At 41.9% G+C, this 18,948-nt stretch overlaps 1 long non-coding RNA gene and 2 pseudogenes across 1 annotated transcript; 2 read left to right on the top strand and 1 right to left on the bottom strand.

Moving 5' to 3' along the window:
- Positions 1–1,989, top strand: part of LOC119435695 (protein lin-54 homolog) — a 96,311-nt pseudogene extending 94,322 nt beyond the window's left edge.
- A 12,447-nt stretch (positions 1,990–14,436) lies between these two features.
- LOC119435694 (RNA-binding protein squid-like) lies at positions 14,437–17,838 on the top strand (annotated as a pseudogene).
- A 28-nt stretch (positions 17,839–17,866) lies between these two features.
- Positions 17,867–18,705, bottom strand: LOC125941993 (uncharacterized). Its single transcript, XR_007464723.1, has 2 exons — positions 18,275–18,705; positions 17,867–17,975 (listed from the first exon to the last, which is right to left on the bottom strand). It is a non-coding gene; the product is annotated as an uncharacterized LOC125941993 (long non-coding RNA).
- Between the last annotated feature and the right edge of the window lie 243 nt (positions 18,706–18,948).

The raw sequence follows: 18,948 nt of genomic DNA, 5'->3' as shown, positions 1-18,948 counted from the left end.
AACCTGTCAAGTTTTCAATGGCACAGTTTTCAGTGACAAATGCTCTGCTGATATACTGAGTTTATCATCGGCTAAACTATCGGCTAACATCGGCATATCGGCTAAAGCATTTTGTTGAGAATGTATAGCTGTCAGAACATAGTATTCAATGTGAAAAAAAAAAAAAAAAATCATTTGACAATCAGAAGTCAAGTTTCATGTAGAGCTTATCTAGTCGAGTTTTGCATTTGTTCAACAAGGGGACAAATTCTGCAAAACACTGGTTGCTGGGACATTCCTCGTTAATCTTTAACCTGACCCCTCCTAATCGAGCATCTTGAGTACTTCAGTCGTGCAGTAAATATTAATGGAGAGTTTATGTCTCCTTGCCCAAGATCCTCCTAACTGGTACATTTCTAGTTTATTTTTTTTAAATTTTTTTTTTGAAGTATTATGGTAGCTGTTGAACAACTACCATAATACCTCACATCACAATTTAGGTTTCACATTGAGCTTCAAGTCTGGTTTTAAAATACCAAAACAAAAGTGCTGCGCCATAGAATTTCATTGTGTAATGCAGCACACCAAGTGACAAGAACAAAAAAGAGAGAAGCAATGTGACTGTTTCGTACTTGTTGCTCTTTGTGCTGTATTACAAAGCGGATTTACAACAACTCGCATGACTCTGTTTTGTTACATACCATGAAGGCCAAAGCATTTCACTTGTTTTAATTTCTTCATTTTGATGCAGCTTCACAAACAGCCTCATGTTCATTGATTGGCTTCTTGTGCAGGCTGAGAATGAGTGTTATCGCAATCACTCACTCTACAAACTTTCATGGTTCTGTCTGCAGGCTGCCGTTTGCATTCATCACCCAGGAAGTGGTGGAGGCCACCTGCCAGTGCCTGCTTGCACGTGCCGATGAGGCCGAGCGTCTCAAGAGGCCCTTTGCCGAAATGGAGCGCTCAGTGCTGGAGGAGTTTGGCCGCTGCCTGGAGGCCATCATTGACAGTGCGCACAGGACCAAGGGCAAGCCAACTGGTGACACCGCAGAAAAGAAGACCACACCTGCCAGCATACCCCCAGAGCGTGCTGCATCACGCAGAACTAAGACAGCTCGGCGCATGCTGAACCTCTAATCTGGCCCCTCTGTCGCCTGTGCAATGCCAACAACGAGCCCCACAGCACCGGGGGAAGTGCACTGGAGGACTCATTGGGTGTTGTGAAGCTGTGTGGTGCAGTTTGCTAAGCATCTCCCGGACACCAGCTGTTGTAGAATTGCCAATTTTCTTCTTTTATTTTTCATCTTTCCTGTTTTCTGTGAGTGCTGCTTGGTGGACGTGGTTGTGTGCGATGCTGATGCGAGTTGATTGATAGTGTGAAAATTTTTTTCATCTGGCACATGAACGACAACTGTTCTGAACACACTGACTGCTTGCTGTGTGACCAGTGCGCTTGGTTGGAAGACATTTGGCATTGTTTTCTTCATGACACGGAGTATGACAGAAGTCTTTATGTTGGTTTGCTGTTTGAGAAAGTTGCCCTTTTTTTTTTTTTTTTTTTTTTACATCCTTGGCAGGAGGTGCCAGCATAGCTAGCACATTGGTGTGCACATAGTTCTTGTCTTGAAAGTGGACAAAAGCAAACACCTTAGTGTGTGCCTTTGTGTGTGCTTTAGCTGTTTGTGCAGGTAGGAAGAGCAAGTTTTCAGTTTTATCAAGCTTTGACATTATTGCTGTTTGTAAATATAAACAACACCTCATCATTTAAGTTATGCTATGTACTAGTCAGCATCTTTATGCATATTCACTGGAATTTCTGTTTTATCCTTGTTTTGACTTTTATTTTTCATGAAACTTCAGTAATGTGCTGTGTGGGTCATGGCATTGTTTACTTTTTTTTTTCACCTCCGTTTCATGTTTTTACTGTTGAACAGTTGTGCTTGCTGATTAAGTAAGGCAGAGTGGCTCTCTTAATCTGGTGGCTTCTGTCATGTCTTATTCATCTATCTTCATCTTTTTAGTGTCGTTTCCTCACAAATGTTGTGTGTGTGCTGCTATGTTTGATGGTGGTGGTGACAGTTATGCAAGTAAAAGATGTTTGAAGTTGTACAGTGCGTAAATATAGATAATGAACTTCTATCTGTATTTGGAAACACACATGCAGATGTAGATATGCATTGTAATTAGATGCACTGTCTGGACAGTTTCTGAAAAAAATTAGCTTGATTAGAAGCACCTGTGATGTACAGGGCTTGCAGTATATTCAATATATGCTTACTGCTATTTGTGAATCGCTTTGGTCAAAGCAATCTAATAGAAGTGCTACTAGCTTTCATACTTCTTGGCACTTTTCATGCATCATCTCGACTTAATGGTTTCACTAAAGTGTGCGTGAGGCAAAACTAACCATCTGACATGATTTCGCAGTCTTATTGCCTATCACTAGCGACATTAAGATGTTAAATCTGGCATGATTTGGCAGTCTTACTGCCTGTCACTAGTGACATTAAGATGTTAATTGAAGACATTGATGCTATTTATAAAATCAAACATTGAAGGGGGACTCTCAGTGTGCTGTTCAAAAGTTTCATTGTTCACATACTGTTCATCATGCAACATTGTTATATGAGACTGGACTCCTTAAGTTTTTATGTGCGGTTAGAATGACTGAAAATGAATGGATTCTTCTTTCTTCCTGTCATGACCAAGCTATTGAAGCACCTAAGGCACTGTTTGTGAATGCATTGTCACCAGTGTGAACAGTACATTGATATCATGCTCATGGAGCAGGAGTATTTGGTTGAATTAAAGGGACTTTTAAGTTTACCATTTGCCTAGAACTTGATTCTTTTTTCTCCATACATATAAGTATGTGTATATGCCTTGAATGGATGGAAAGAATTCCCAGTTATTTTCATCAAGTACTTTAGGTTTCTGTGAACACGGTTGAAGTTTTGTAGTCTGTCTTCAGTGCGTCAGCGGAATGTGCCGAACCCGGGAGAGAGGACATCTCCTGTAATGCTACATTAATTATCATAGCCACATTTTCTCATCTACCTTAATGATGGCAATCTGCATTTAACAGTGCAGATGTGGAATAAAATATGTGGACTATGGAGAAAGCACATGGGTTTTGTATCCATTTGTGTTCATACATTCGTGGGTAGTTTTGCTCCATGCATAGGGCAGAGACAAAGAAATGAAGGCCTACAGTAAAAATGGGAATTGATAGTGCAGTCTGAAAAACTAGCTGCTGTCATCTAGTGTGACCACCCCCTGCTATCGCATGCTTTTTTTCTTCCCTTGATTTTTGCACCTGCTGTTTGGACAAAGAACCTGTCACCTCATTAACGTAAGCTGCTGGCTGTTCACTGGTGCTTATGTACATGGTCAAGCTCACAGCTGTGTGACCATGCAATGTCAAGTACCTTCCTAAAATTTTTGCTTTGCTTATTGTGCTATATGTGCAATATATATACACAGAGGCATCTTGGGATGCAGTGTACATTCGTGTTTATAAAGCGATACTTTTTTTTTAGAAGTACTGGGCAGTGTTTTGTCTGCATCACAGGGATTTCAAGGCACAGTTGTCATATTTATTTCTGTGTACAGCCACTCAGAATAAATGTTTTTAAGTTCCAATAACCTGCTTTGTTGACTAGCTTCTCAGCATCATGGCGGACTAGTGGGTGAAGCATGCATTTTTTTTTCTTCACTCTATTTGTCATAGCACAGGTTGGGAGATGGTGAATGTTGAAGTAGTTGTGTATGATGGGCAAATGAGTAAATCTCTGTGTTCACTAAGAAAGGCAGAGCACTGTCCACCTTGAAACTTAAAAAAGGTTGAGAGCAACCTCTTCAGGCAAGTAATCCTTTATTTGACCGATTTGTTTTTTAAAGTGCAGTGTGGTGCAGTAACTGAGGTTTATTACGTGGAGTGTATTGTAGCATGCTGGTAAGGTTGTGAGTGGCTCAATGAGATTGTTTGGCTCAATTCGCAGGTGCAGTGTGCTGGTGTGGTCAGTGCTCGAGTGCATGCAGGCTTGTCAGCTGGAACTTTATTTAGCACATCCTACAGCAGTTCACCTTATTTTGTGCCTGTTTAAGTTGCCTGTCGGGAAACCTGCATCAAGCTAGCTAGTCATCACATACTTGAAACATTTATCAAGTTAGCAGTTTCTGAGGTACAGAATTTAAAAATGAATTCATATAGTTCCTCAGCAGCACGGACTTCTGTAAAACTTATCTGTAACAATGCAGCTACAGCACTAACAAACTGAGGCTGTTGTCACCATCCAGGTAGTCATGGACGTGCTGAACTGCTGTGTTTCACCAAGGTTATTCAACTATTAGATCTGCTTGTTTTTGCTAACGCTTAGGTACTTTAAATTTATTAGGGGTGTACGAATATTCGAAACTTTCGAATAATGAATCGAATAGTGTCCTATTCTATTCGGTCTTCAAATCAAATAGTCACTATATGTAAATGCAAATATTTTTCCAATATTTCAAAACGTCAACTGCACCAAAGTAAATATAAAATCGGAGCAATAGTACGGTAAATTTTCAATCCCGCGGGTATAGTATACACATAAAACAACTTCTGTAGTGGAGCAGGCTACGTCACTTAGGTAGCCATACTTTACAGGCTGTACAGTGATCATTTGCACTTTCTGAAGGGCCCTGTGCATTCGAAGAAACTACTTGATTGCTCCTAATGTTCCATTTGTGCTTTTAATAAACAGCGCTTCATAATGTACTATGTAATGAAGAAAATTGCTTGCTTTAAGAATACTGAGATATGAACATTGTTTTATATTAATTGTGATTATAGCTATTCATTATTCAAAAAGTATTCAATATTTGATTCGATTCTGGTACTATTCGATTCGGTCTCAAAAATCACTATTCGCAAACGCCTAAAGTTTATGCCAAGGACAAAGATGCAGTTACCTACAGTTAGCGTGAGCAAGCAAAACACAAAGTTGACTTGTGTAGCAAAAATGGGTGCCAATCAAACTTGCATGTTCATGAGAAGATGTCTGCTCTTGCTAGCATGTGTGTGTGCAACTGTGGCCTGAAAGTGTGTGCTACCCGCCGGGGTGGCTCAGTCAGCTAAGGCGCTGCGCTGCTGAGCACGAGGTAGCGGGATCGAATTCCGGCCGCGGCGGCCGCATTTCGATGTAGGCAAAATGCAAAAACGCCCGTGTGCTTGCGTTGTAGTGCACGTTAAAGAAGCCCAGGTGGTCAAAATTAATCCGGAGCCCTCCACTACGGCGTGCCTCATAATCAGAGCTGGTTTTGACACGTAAAACCCCAGAAAGAAGAAGAAGAAAATGTGTGCTCTTACTGTTGGAGAAGTGAAAATGCACTTAAAGCATGTTGCCAAATGTGTGCATGCCTGTACTTGCACCCTCCAAACTAAATTCTACGCATTTCATCATCCAGGGGTAGTTTAGCTGGGGGAATATGTCTGAAAGAAGCTCTCCTAGGTCAACTTGTGTATGAGCTGTATAGATAGTAATTTTTGAAATTAAATGGAATATGAATTGAATACTAAGACAACTTCTTTCATTACAGCGGTCGGGTTCTGCAGCACTTCATTTGAAAGATTCATAAATTTCAAAAAAAAAAAAAAAAAAGCTATGCACTGAAATAAGCTCCTATACATGAGTGACTATGAAGTTTAGTTTGAGGTGTTATTTTTTCACTGTGCACAGAAGTAAGTTCTTATATATGTAGCAGTGACTATACTGAGTGTTTCTGCAAAGACATTAACCAATTTTTAAAAAGCACCTGTGGCAGATGGCACAATTCTAATCCTTGAGCTGGATTGTTCAAACGGACGGACATTATTTGCACAGAAAATGGAAATGCATAATCACCTAATTAACCAAAATTTGCCAATTAACCTTTTTACTAATTGCTTCGCAGCACATATTGCCATTTACAAATTGTAGCCGGGGGGGGGGGGAATTCGCAAGTTGGATCCACTTGGAACAAATTCTCAGATGACTCCAATTTCTAGAACTAGAATTCAGTTTCTAGACTCCAGTTTCTAGAATTCACAAACTTTGCGAAGAAATACATTGGTGATCCAGTTAATTTTGTGCTTCAATCAATATAACAGCATTTTGTTATAAACTTGAGTGTAATGACAGTGCAGTTTTACTGCAAGTTTGATGGCGCATGTCTCGAAAATGGTGTCATCCACAGATTTCTTTTTAAGTGAATATGCCTTGCAATCTCACCGGCTACAATTTGTAAATTGCAATGTGTGTTGTAAGGTAATTAGCTAAACTTAATTAGTGAAGTTTTGTTAATTAGTTCATTACACATTTCGATTTACCGTGCGAGTAATGTCTGCCTCTTCGAGTGGACCAGCTCAAGGACTAGAATTCTGCTATCTGCCACAGGCAGTTTTTAAAAATTACTTAAAGTGTTCTCAGAATCACCTTGTATAGTAGTTAAGATGCTATTTTATGATCTCCTATTAAATAAAAGTTGGGCATTGAAATTAAAATAAGCAAAATGGTAGCTTCACGAACACACACACACACACACGAAAGCTCCGCGATAGAATGCAATAGATAAACTAAGCCCCCCTAACCATATGATAATGTCGGACTGTTGCCGCATGAGCATCAGTGTTGCGTGAGGATCAAGCAGCAACATTGCCATAGATAATTACTGTGCCAACAGTGGTATGAAAAGCTTGAGCTATGCATTAGACTCAAATATTGCTCAAGGATGGAAACAAGAAAAAGGAGCTCCTTGTTTTGGTTTCTTCTTTTTTGATTGCTTTCGCAGCAGTGCTGATTTTTCTAATACTATTCGATGAACATTCAGTGTTTCTAATATTAACTATTAAATTCGACCATCAGATCAAATAGGAATATATTCAATTCATTATCTGAAGTTTTAAAATATCTGCACATCTCGACTTATTTATACTCTCTCACCAACTTTGTGCAGAGTAGTGAAAGCTATGGTTCACGTTAGCCAATTGGGTTTGAGAACTAGAGGCAAGGTTCATCCACCATCCACTGCTAATCATCCTATACAGGACTCTAGTTAAAGGAAGGACCACAGGCAGATTAGCAGCTAACAGTTGGTGACCCCTCCTTGTGCCTTTGAGACATACCCTCAATCTTAATCCCCCGTTTGCTGAGGGGGCCCATTGCCTTCACTGTGCTGCATGGAGTTAGTGAGATGGTGTGTTGTGGTTCTGTTAAGATGTCATTTTACCAAATACTACATTGTTTTGCTTTGTCTACAGGCTTGAAATGACTCTACCAGGCTGCAAAGCTGATGTGCTGTAGACCCCTGGTTTTTTGGCAATGTCTTAGCACATGTGGTGGTAAGAAGGATGTGGATGAGGCATTGCACTGCATTGGTGCAAAGAGTACGGTAAGACAACTGCACTTGGCTGCACTGTTTTCTTGGGGGGAGGGTGTGTGTGTGTGTGTGTGTATGTTAAGCCAAAATATAACATGTAATACTGGTTCTGAAGGTGCCACTTTGATTGGAGCCTTTCCTGTGGACAAGGCTCAGGGGCATAGCAAGCGGTCAGCTAATCATGCTGAAGCTCTCCACCAAAATATCTCCAACCCTGCCTCATCTCCTGTTTCCTCAAGATTTGTACACATGTTTCCTCCTTCCACCATTTGCCCTCTCAAGAAAAGTTCTGGCTACAGCACTGACAAGGCCAACAGTTTGCTTTGAACATGTGAATGGCACACTAAAAAACTTGAGATAGTATGAAAAAATATCAAATCAGTGCAGCATATAAAACTGCCAAATGGTACAATCAACAATGTACAAGCACAAACAAAAGAAAGGCTTTAGTGTGTACCAAACAAACATAACTCAGCATTTGGGACCCTGCAGCATCTGAGGAGCATACATGAATTTGTGTTGATTAAATTTCTCTCTCTCTCTCTCTCTCTCTCTGGAAAAATTAGCCTTGGAAATCATAAAAATGAACAAATGCTTGAAATCTGGGGTGGCTTAAGAAGAGCCAGCCAACCCTCTAGCCCCCATCAAACCATCAAGGAGTGCCATCTGATGTTCAGGTTAGCTGAGCCTTGCTATGTACACACGAAGTGCACACATTTCAGAACATGCCGATGTGCCGATATGAAACCCCATACAGCGGGCCAAAATAAATCAAATTGATGTGGTGCTTCTTCAGTAAGGATGCAGTAGAAAGGAAGAGTTGGAACTAAGGTCGTATAATATAAAGCCACTGTTTGTGTTATACTCAGCAAGAAAGCAGACAACCAACACCAAGAACTGAAGAAAGAAAGGTTAAGTGGCACAAGCAAAGGTAGTGAGAAAAAAAGTGAAAACTGAACTTTTGCAGCCTGGTGAATCAGAAGCATTCAGAAGTAAATATCAACTTTAGGGTACTCATGCCAATCATGAAACAGCATTCTACAGGAGCATGTTTGCCTTGTCCATGTTCTGAAGTGCGCCATTCAGCTTCCTTGATGGTGATCTGCTGAACTTAACATATAACTATCTAATATGATATTTGTGGCCATCCAAAACTAAAGCATTTCACCTGTTGTGATAATTGTCTAGGCCCTATATCCTGCATCCCAATGAAAATAAAATCATGCTTGACCCCCCCCCCCCCCCCCCTATTTTTAACAGACAAATCGTGGTGCTGTCCCTGCTTGCAATAGAAAATTGCATTTTCCTTTTTCAGGCAAAGAAATCATCTGCTGTTTTCACTGTTCATGCTAATTTCTATTAGAGAAAGGTGCAACGTAGATTGCAACTTTTTTCAAAAATTTCAATCCCAGTGTTTCTGCACAAAAATTATGTTAAAACATTATTTTTATGTACAAAGAGGTGAATGCAAATATGTAAAAGACAGTGAAAAAGCCTTCTACTGCAGTCATGGTACCTTGAGAAACTGCCAACTTCATTGTACTTGCATATTTGGTGATCCTCTCCCTCTATGGAATGGCTGCCTGGCCAGAAATACTGGCCAAACAGTGCAAAGGTGGGCATCATGCCACTGTATCTCATTGTTCGTTAACCTTGTATCTATCTAATTCTTCTGACCCATACCATAAGGCTGTCACACTTAATTCTATATGAAAGCACCATAAGGCAGAAATATTCATCACATGAACTGGTTTATGTTGAGATTCCTAAACATTTATTTTCTGCTGGTCCTAAGTGCATGCTCATACCTGGGAAAGTTTATGCAAGACAATTTTAGCATAGAAGGCTAATTGAAAGTTATAAATCAGTTTGGCTACTCGGTCCTATTAGCACGAAGGTTAACAGATCAGAAGCCATGGTAGCACATGTTTCAGTGCAGAAAGATAACTACTTTCAAAAACTGAAGCTCTCACAAAACAATTTCTTTCCCAACTAGCTCTCTCAAAATTCTGTAAAAAATTAAGTTCCTTTGTAAGTGCATTAGTTTTGAATGCTTGAGGCACAAATTAAAGCCAACAACTGTGGTGAACTAGCAATCATTTGGCTTTTAATGGTATTGTCAAAGAAGTCTGAAAACAAGAGAGAGAAAGAAAGAAATAGAAGAATGGAAATGCGTGGAGGATAACCAAAAGCAAGATAAGTATTTAGATATACAGGGTATTTACTTAGGCTCCCCACCAAAAGGCTATCGTGCTTAATTCTATAAATTCTACCAATTAAAGCCAGTAACTGTGGTGAAGAACTAGCAATCATTTGGCTTTGAATGGTATTGTCACAGAAGTCTAAGAGCAAGATAAGTATTGAAATATACAGGGTAATAACTTTGGCTCTGATGTGGAAAGGAGACCATTTGGGATAAACTCAAGTTGAAATTGCTTATACACGTCTTTTCAAGCACTTTCTTCATGCAACAAGTAGTAAGAGGGTCATTCCACGCCAAATCAACCAGCGTTTTTTTTTACCGTCACAGATATAGGTGAAAAAATTTCCATGCGTTTGTTGAAGTTCAAAACTCATTCTTTCCATTTATCTTTCTTCCCAAAAATGTTCAAGAATTCTGGCAAAAATTTATTGTTCTTGCCCAGCGAAGCCAGAAGACATCAATCAACATTGTTTTTTTTTCAAAGGCACATTGTCTGATTCAGTCGTTCAAATGGTGTGTATGGCAAGACAATGAAGTGATGGGACTGCCAAAATAACCAATGTTACAAATGTTTGCATACATTGGTTGCTTTTGGCACCGGCAAAAGCCGGTAAAATTGCGAAGTTTGAATTTTTTTCTCAGAACGCGGGAAAATTCATAAGCCACAAATTAAATATATAATGGTAGCCCGGTTGACATAGTATAGCATAAAAATATTTGAAGCTTCGAAGGTTCAGCCAATCACCTGAAAAATAACTGTAAAGTTATAATTTTTTTCAAAAAGCTTCGTGTTCAAGGTGAAAAAAAGTAGCTTTGGTGGTCGGCTTAAAAATGTATGTGATATCACTAGATAGCTCTGCATGTCAGCTATTCATGCGAGAAGTTACAAAAAGGTATCATTTTTTATATGCGAAAAATAATTTTTTGAATCTTTGTGCCTGCAATGGCTTCTCTCTGACGTGTGCCCAAGCTTGACAACAAAGCTGGCTTTGTCTGCAACGCAGATGATGGAGAAACATTGTCATGGTCTGCGTTTTATTGCCAAGAGAGGCACACTCTAACGCTATGAAGCTTGCACTGTGTGTGCCACGTGAACCACAAAGCCAATGCACGTGGAACATCATGATGTGTTGAATTCGTCAGGGAGTCCTGCAGAGTTAAAATGTACATTTCACGCAGTTTATAAAATGAAATATTTGTACTTAAGTAGCCAGAAAATCCATAAAGTGCACTGATAGCGTTCACACAGAGCACTTGAAAAGATATGTCACACTGAAAATCCGTGCGACATATCAACATGCATTGCGACATACAGGGAGCGGGACACTTAGTGCCCTGCTCCCTGGAACCCAAATACTGTCATAAGACGATACAATAGAAAACACCTTCATAATTACAACTAAAAGCCTACACGAGTGTGAACAAAGTCTTCTGGCGTTGGGTGTTACCACTGTTCGACAGCCTGAACATGATTTGTTACTTAAGTACAAATATTTCTTTTTATAAACTGCATGAAACACACATTTTGATTCTTCAAGACTCCCTGACGAATTCAACATATTGTGATGTTCCATGTGCATTGGCTATGTGGTTCACGTGGCACACACCAAGCACATGCCGCATAGCATTAGCATCTCTTGGCCATAAAATACAGACCATGACAATGTTTCTCCATCATCTGCGTTGCAGACGAAGACAGCTTTGTCGTCTGGAACCCAGGCCGGCAAGCTTTGGTGCACGTCAGGGAGAAGCCGGTGCTGGCACAAAGATTAAAAAAATTATTTTTCTCATATAAAAACCATACCTTTTTGTAACTTCTCACATGAATAGCAGACATGCAGAGCTATCTAGCGATATTTCACATATATTTTTAAGCCGACCACCAAAGCTACTTTTTTCACCTTGAACACGAAGTTTTTGTGCAAAAAATTACAACTTTACAGTTCTTTTTCAGGCGATTGGCTGAACCTTTGAAGCTTCAAATATTTTTATGCTATACTATGTCAACCAGGCTACCATTATATATTTAATTTGTGGCTTCTGAATTTTCCCGCGTTCTGAGAAAAAAATTCAAACTTCGCAATTTTACCGGCTTTGCCGGTGCCAAAAGCAACCAATGTATTCAAACATTTGTAATATTGGTTATTTTGGCAGTCTCATCACTTTGTCTTGCCATACACACCATTTGAACGAATGAATCAGACAACGTGCCTTTGAAAAAAAAAAATGTTCATTGATGCCTTCTGGCTCAACTGGGCAAGAACAATAATTTTCGCCAAAATTGTAGAAAAAAATTTTTTAAGGAAATAAACGGGAGAACGAGTTTCGAACTTCAACAAACATGTAGAAATGTTTTTCACTATATCTGCGACGGTCGAAAAAACGCTGGTTGATTTGGGCGTGGAATGACCCAAGAGCATGTTACATCTTTCTCGTTTTTATTAATTGCTCATCTCACCTGATTTAATATACAACTAATGTTACTTACAGCTGCGTATAAAAGTCTAATACTGAATTGATATTTGTTGATAGTGTTTGTGCAGACACTATATATGCAGCACTACAGCTAGTGTGTGAAACTGCCAACACATCTGTAATGTGTGTTAATTCTCACATTTTTTTTTATTATGCTAATAATTCTGTGATAAGTATGCTTAGGCCACACACTTTGTCTGTGCCGGTGCAGGAAAAAGTGTATATGCTTAATTGCACCGGAGCCAAAGCAAATGTGAATTTTATGACTTAAAGGAGCAGATATGTTAAGACCTAGTATCGAATTATAGCACTTATGGACAATGTGAAGCCATTGTAATTTATTTTCAGAGCTGTGTTAGTAAACATAATTATAGCTTCAAGAAAATAATGGTGGTGTTTCCATGTCTTTATGTCAACAGCCATGTGCTGTTGTTTACATGTGCTATGCGAGTATGCACCACGAATATGCTGCACAGGTGCTACACGGGTATGCACCAGACCAAGAAAATGCACACATTTGTCATTAACTCTACTTATGTATGAAACAAACTTCAGTGTGACAAAACTGTCACATTTTCATTCGTAGCCAAGATACACAGCAATAGCGCTCGCGCTTCGTCAGAAATGTACGAAAAAAAAAAAAAAAGCGAGAGCAACACAGTGCTAACTTGTATTCAGAGCAAGCAATGCGTGTAGCACAGATAATGTTTTGCTTTGCGCCCTGTTTCTGTGTGTTCGAATGCGTCGACCTCCAGTAATATATAAAAGCGTCTCTTGAACTCTCGTATCGACACGATTGAAGAGTTCTGAAAAGCTTTTGCTGCTTAACGAGGGCAATTAAATTGCAACTTGGCGACCTGTAATGCGATTCGCCCCTAGTTGAACAGCTTTACGACGCGTTGCAACGGCGCCACTTTTGGTTGTACTGACGCCGGCTCGCTGCATTTCACTCACTCGTGTTGTACTTGTGGCTGGTTCAACAAAGTTGCTGCATTTGTCATACGAATAACGTAAATCGACAGCAGAGTGTGTCGTACATAATACTGGTCATTAAAGCTTAAGTAAGTGTAATGAGTGGTCAATGCTTTACTGACACGCATTTTAAGGCGTAGCCTTTGTTCCGGCGTAGCACATCTGTTGCCGCAGGTGTTAGGAGAGACTTGCCCCTGCTTGCGGCTGAGACAAAACGCGATGAGAGGTTAAGTAATGTAAAATTTTTATGCGTAAAGTGTCGGCAGAGCACATTACAGGTCATTTTAGTCAGCAGATAGTCCATTTGAAAAAATCGCCCAGCGCTTTCCCATCGGACGCGGCTCGAGTTATTTTGTATTGAATGAACTGTTAACAAAGCCGTTTATTTAATGCATCAACTATCACGTGGTGATTCAATCTTGGGCGGGAAGCTGAATCGCAAAGTTGCTGCTGACTTCAGTCAACATGTGCTTGAATATCCAATGAGTGTGCCTTCCCCGACTTCAAATGGCGGCGTGCTACCTGCCAAATTACGCAGTATGAAAAGTGCTGTAGCACTACTGCTTTGCGTATGCGGATGCAGCACATGGGACCCTGAAACACAGTAATTTTTTCTCGTTGATGTACTGCATGCGTTGGTTTTGTAATGTACTGCGAGTAACGTGACGCGCCGGCCGGCGAGGAAAAAAAAAAAAAATAAATAACACAAATGTATACCAAATTACTCGTGGTGTCAAGTACTGCTGATCGAGAACAAGCCTCCTCAACAAATGCTAGTAGTTATCGGGTTGTAATAATGTTTGTACGATGGTTAGAAAAATATGCATGCGAGAGACAAAAAGAAATGTTTCGAACGGGGCGATGTGCTCCCCCATAAAAAAGAAAAAGAAAATGTATATATACAGCCTACGGGTCGGCAGCTGAACGCGGCCCACTTGATCGCACTGTGAGCGCAGCACTGTGTTTATTCTATTTTCCACTCAAGTCGAAAGTAATGCTTACACATCAAATGCCTTCACAGCAAGATTTTTAGAATTTCAAACTTCATACGACTTCCGTGCCCCTGTCAATGCCCGGCTTATCACAACATGATTCACCGTGGTCTGGCAACTAAAAACCTGATATTTCGAAAACTTTTACTACTGCCAGTTAAATCCTAAATATTTAATTTTCATCGTTCATTCACTTTCATAATTCAAACAAATTTTATGAGCGAATTTCAAACTGACTTTCACGCCGCACAGAAAAAACAAAAAATTAAAAGACCGGGACGCCAAGTAATTGAGCCAATGAGCGGCCTCGCTGATGTCACATGACCAGCTGGTATATAACCGAGACGGAGCAGGGCGAGACTTCTCTACCGTGGCGGTCGTCGTCGAGAACGTGTGTGTAGCTAGTTAGCTCAAATGGCGGACGGAGATCAGCAAGGTAACTACGGTGAGGGAGATTTTTCGGCCGATGGACAGTACGGCGAGTATAACGATGGCCAGTTCACAGACGGTCAGTACCAGCAAGAGGGCGAAGCGAATGCTCAGACAAACGAAGCCGCCCAAAATGGCTCCGACGCGAAGACTATGAGGACGAAAGGTAAATATCTTGCTGTGGCAAATGAGTGCTCAGTTTAATGCTTAAATGTTTGCCGAGTTACTTTTGATGTTAAGAATGTTTCTGTGATTTTTCGTGTGCCCTAGTACGCTGTAGTTCCGTGTGTTATTTGCGCTTGTCATACATGGCGTCGGTCGCCCCCTTTGTTCCCTCTTGAGCGTTAGCGCCATTTTGTCTCAATCCTCGGTAATCCTTCAGCCCTCATTGCCATCGTGCCCCAGAGCCTGCCCCTGTCGACGGTTCTTGGTGCTACGAACATGGTTTGCAGAGTATTTTATTAGACTATGTGTCGCGTATATTTCTTCTTTGGCTAATGTAGCCGGTATCGATCGGCATTCCCGCCCATTGCCTTAAGTGTACTGTGACGCTTTGATGCATGCGCGTTTTCCTGGAGCCTTGCTACTGTTGATCTCTGTATGCTCTGAATTAACATATAGTGTTAAATTTAATGGATTCTTTACAGATACGGTGCTGCTATCTGAGGGTGTCCCCGAGTAGTGTTAACGTAACGCTCCTAAATCGGCCGGAGCGCGGGGGCCCGTGTCTACGGTGTAGGGCTCGCGCTGTGTCGCCCATGTCGATGGATGTTAACGCTGCTTTCATTTCCGACAGGTGTGCCCAGCTCATCACACCAGGAACTTGATGCGCAGCGCTGGCACAATGGTACATTTGCTGAGTTTCTCCAAACTAAGCAATGTAATCTGTGCTACACCTTCGATGACTTCAAGCGCCTCTAGTTGAGCGCCAAATGCTTTTTCTCTCCCCTTCTCTCCCACATGGAGGATTTGCCGAAGTAGCTCGTCATTACCTCTAAGCAAGATAAGAAGAGTAAAGCCTCAATTGCAGCGACCATATACTAACTGGAATGCCATTCTCTCAAAGTGTCTCGATTTGCAGTTGCTGCCATTTGTAAGCTTCATTTGTTGCTGTAAAGTCTGCACTCTGTAAAAAGAAAGTGTTATGTATGGCTTGTGTGCGCTCTGCAAAGTGTAATGTAAAGGTAACGTAAGTAGACGCCTTTTCCTCAGTGATATGTCGCCCCCTGTGAGCCGGCAATCGTGTTAAAATATCAATCTCGATTTCTCTTCTAGGAAACTCTTGTTGGTGGCATAAGCTGGGACACTGATAACAGTAAGTGCCAGCCAGCGGCGATACATACTGTCACTTCTTCGCTGTCATTTCTTGAATGTCACTTTATTGTTGGAATTGTATTTGCAGAGGATCTTCGGGAATACTTTTCGAAGTTCGGCGTTGTCGTTGATGTCACATCAAGACAGACCCCACGACAGGCAAATCCCGAGGCTTTGGTTTTGTCACATTCAATGCTAAGGACGCTATTGAAGCTGTAAGTTATCGACTTCCTTTTTTATCTGCGTTAGAGCGTGGGTGGATGTTAATTCTTTTCAATATGCAGGTGCTCAAAGCAACACCACACACTGTGAAGGGCAAGCAAATCGACCCCAAGCCTGCGAAGGCGCGTCCCGGGATCAAAAAGATATTTTTGGTGGATTGGAGTCTGACATGCCAGAGGCTGATATCAAGGCGTACTTCGAGAAGTTCGGTCCTGTGAGTAGTGCAAAAGTACCGATCCGTTGAAAGGCTAGGCAAAGAGTGGGACAAACTTTGTTTGCCTGTTTTATTGGAGTAATTGTCGTGTGTGCCTCGGGAGTCGTTGCGGTTAGATGTTACTGCATTGGATTCGCTCTCAGCGCGTGCGCGCGTTTGTAACATCCACCGTCTTCCACGTGGAAAAGCATTTTCAATTTAGACGCGAATGTGTACCGTAATTGCGGCTACACGGTGTGCCAGGTCGGTCAACAATATGCATTATTTGGTTGCTGCCGATATGATAGCGTCTATTCAAACTGGGCCTCAAGTTTGAATGGTGCTTCATGTTGCAAGTGTTGTGCAGTGTTTTCGACTGTTCTAAGCATTTCGATTAATTTTTAGGTGGAAAATGTGGAGCTGCCATTTGACAAGGCAAAGAACCAGAGGCGCCAGTTCGCTTTTGTGACATTCGAGCGAGAAGACTCCGTAGAGCTGGTCTGCCGGGAGCCGAAGCAAAAGATTGGCAACAAAGAGTGCGACATCAAGAAGGCAACTCCCAAGCCCGATGCCCGAGGTATGCGTGGTGGATGGGGTGGCGGCGGCGGCGGCGGCGGCGGCTTTGCAGCTGGCGGACGCGGTGGACGTGGAGGCAGAGGCGGCCGTGGACGGGGAGGAGGTAAGCTGGGCCACTCCCCATTTCTTGTGGTTTTAAAACTATTACATTTGATTGATTCTGTATTAAAAAAAAATGTTTGCAGGCTACCAGAACCAGGGCTGGGGCAACCAAGGAGGCTATGGAGGTGGCGGCTACGGCGGCGGCGGCTATGGCCAGGGTTATGGTGGCGGCTATGGCCAAGGATACGGTGGTGGCTATGGTAACTACGACTATGGCAGTGGCTATGGCGGAGGCTACGACTACTCCGGGTGGAACTATGGCGGCGGCCAGGGGGGTTACGGAAGCGGATACGGTAGGTAGCTGGGGGTTTGCCAGATGAGACTGTATATTTGCTATTGTTGCCGCCAAGTTGCTTGTTTCTTTTATCGCTGTGTAGTTGAATAAATGTAGCCACCCTTGTTGTTTCTTCCCAGAGCTGGCACTTGTGCCTTTTTTTTATGGTGGCGGTGATGGTAGCAGTGCACAAGCAACTTGTGGTGTAGTCAGTGTTCTTTGCTCCCTAACGCTACTTTAACGCTGTTGGGGCCAGTGTTAATGCGCATCGGCAGTTGACAGCCGGGTTATTTTCTTAGCCTGCTAGTGGAATGTAGTCAGTGTTCTTTGCTCCCTAACGCTACGTAACGCTGTTGGGGCCAACGCGCATCGGCAGTTGACGGGGTTATTGCTAGGCAATTTGTTCTAGGCGTGGTGGCCCCGCGTTCTCCTTAATCTTACTTTCTGTTGTTTGCAGGCCAACAACAGAGTAACTACAACAAGACGCGCCGCGGTGGGGGAGGTGGCGCCGGTGGTGGAGGCTACCACCCCTACAGTCGTTAAGGGGAGCGTGTAAAACGTGATGACTGGACTTCCCATTGTGCTGCCTCCTCATATACCCCCCTCACATCTCCATGCAAGAAGCAAACATGGACAGATTTTGTTTTTAAGAGCGGTACTGCTAGCATCATTTCCCTCCTGTCATGTTCAGTGTTCTGCCTCCCCCCTTCATCAAGGAAAACAAACCACTGATCTGTACATAGGACGCATTTCTTTTCACTGTTCCAGTAAAAGCTGATTTAGTCATCCAAACATGGAGTTGTGGAGTTCTTCAATGGCCTGTTGGCGCTGCTTCATTCGTTCCTGCAAAGGAAAGAAGCAGTACATTAGTGAAAAGTAAATGCAGGGCTGCTGGTTAAGTGCCTCTGTTCGATGTGCCTTGATACGAGCTCCCACACTTGGCATATTTGCCCTGCGTGTCCCCACTTAGCTGACTAGACCACAATTGTTGTGTGTTCTACTGCCATGCTGTGTGTTTCACTGGTCGCACTTTTCCATTGCGTGTGGGCCCTGTTGCTTCAAGGCACGTCGGATACCAGCGGTCCCTAATTTATTGCATGCATTAATCCTGCAGCAAAACCTGCTGCAACTGAGGCTCTTACGGATTTAACTCTGGGTTAGGGTTTGCTTGGTTCTGGTTTGGTTGGTTCATCCTGAAATGAAAACAATGTCACAAGGTTTCTCTACTATGGCCACTGAACTGTACACTGCTCTTAAAACATGCAGGGAAACTATTAAGGCTGTTTTAAGTGACTACTCTACAGTTCATCTATTATGTACTGGCAAATTAAGTCTGCCATACTGACACTAGTCTCTACAATGGCCTCTAAATCGCACACTTAAACACTAAGGCTGTTTTAAGTGACAACTCTACAGGTCATAGCTGTTTTAAGTGACTACTCTGCAGTTCATCTGTTGTACTGGCAAATTAAGTCTGGACATTTCTGCCATACTGACACTAGTCTCTACAATAGCCTCTGAATCGCACACTTAAACACTAAGGCTGTTTTAAGTGACAACTCTACAGGTCATACGTCCACTGGCAAATTGGGTATGGACATTTCTGCCATACTGTCAAGTCTCGACGATGGCCATTGAATTGCGCTTAAAATATGTAGGGGAAACTGCTACTAAGGCTGTTTTTAGTGACAACTCTACAGCTTCATCTGTGATAGCTGTCTGAACATTTCTGCCATACTGACAGTAAAGTTTCTCTACAATGGCCACTGAGCTACTGCACACTGCTTTTAAAATATGAACTACCAAGGCTGTTTTA

The sequence above is a fragment of the Dermacentor silvarum genome, unplaced genomic scaffold (genome assembly GCF_013339745.2).
Source record: "Dermacentor silvarum isolate Dsil-2018 unplaced genomic scaffold, BIME_Dsil_1.4 Seq837, whole genome shotgun sequence".
Taxonomy (NCBI): domain Eukaryota; kingdom Metazoa; phylum Arthropoda; class Arachnida; order Ixodida; family Ixodidae; genus Dermacentor; species Dermacentor silvarum.
This window is presented reverse-complemented; position numbering and strand designations above follow the sequence as displayed.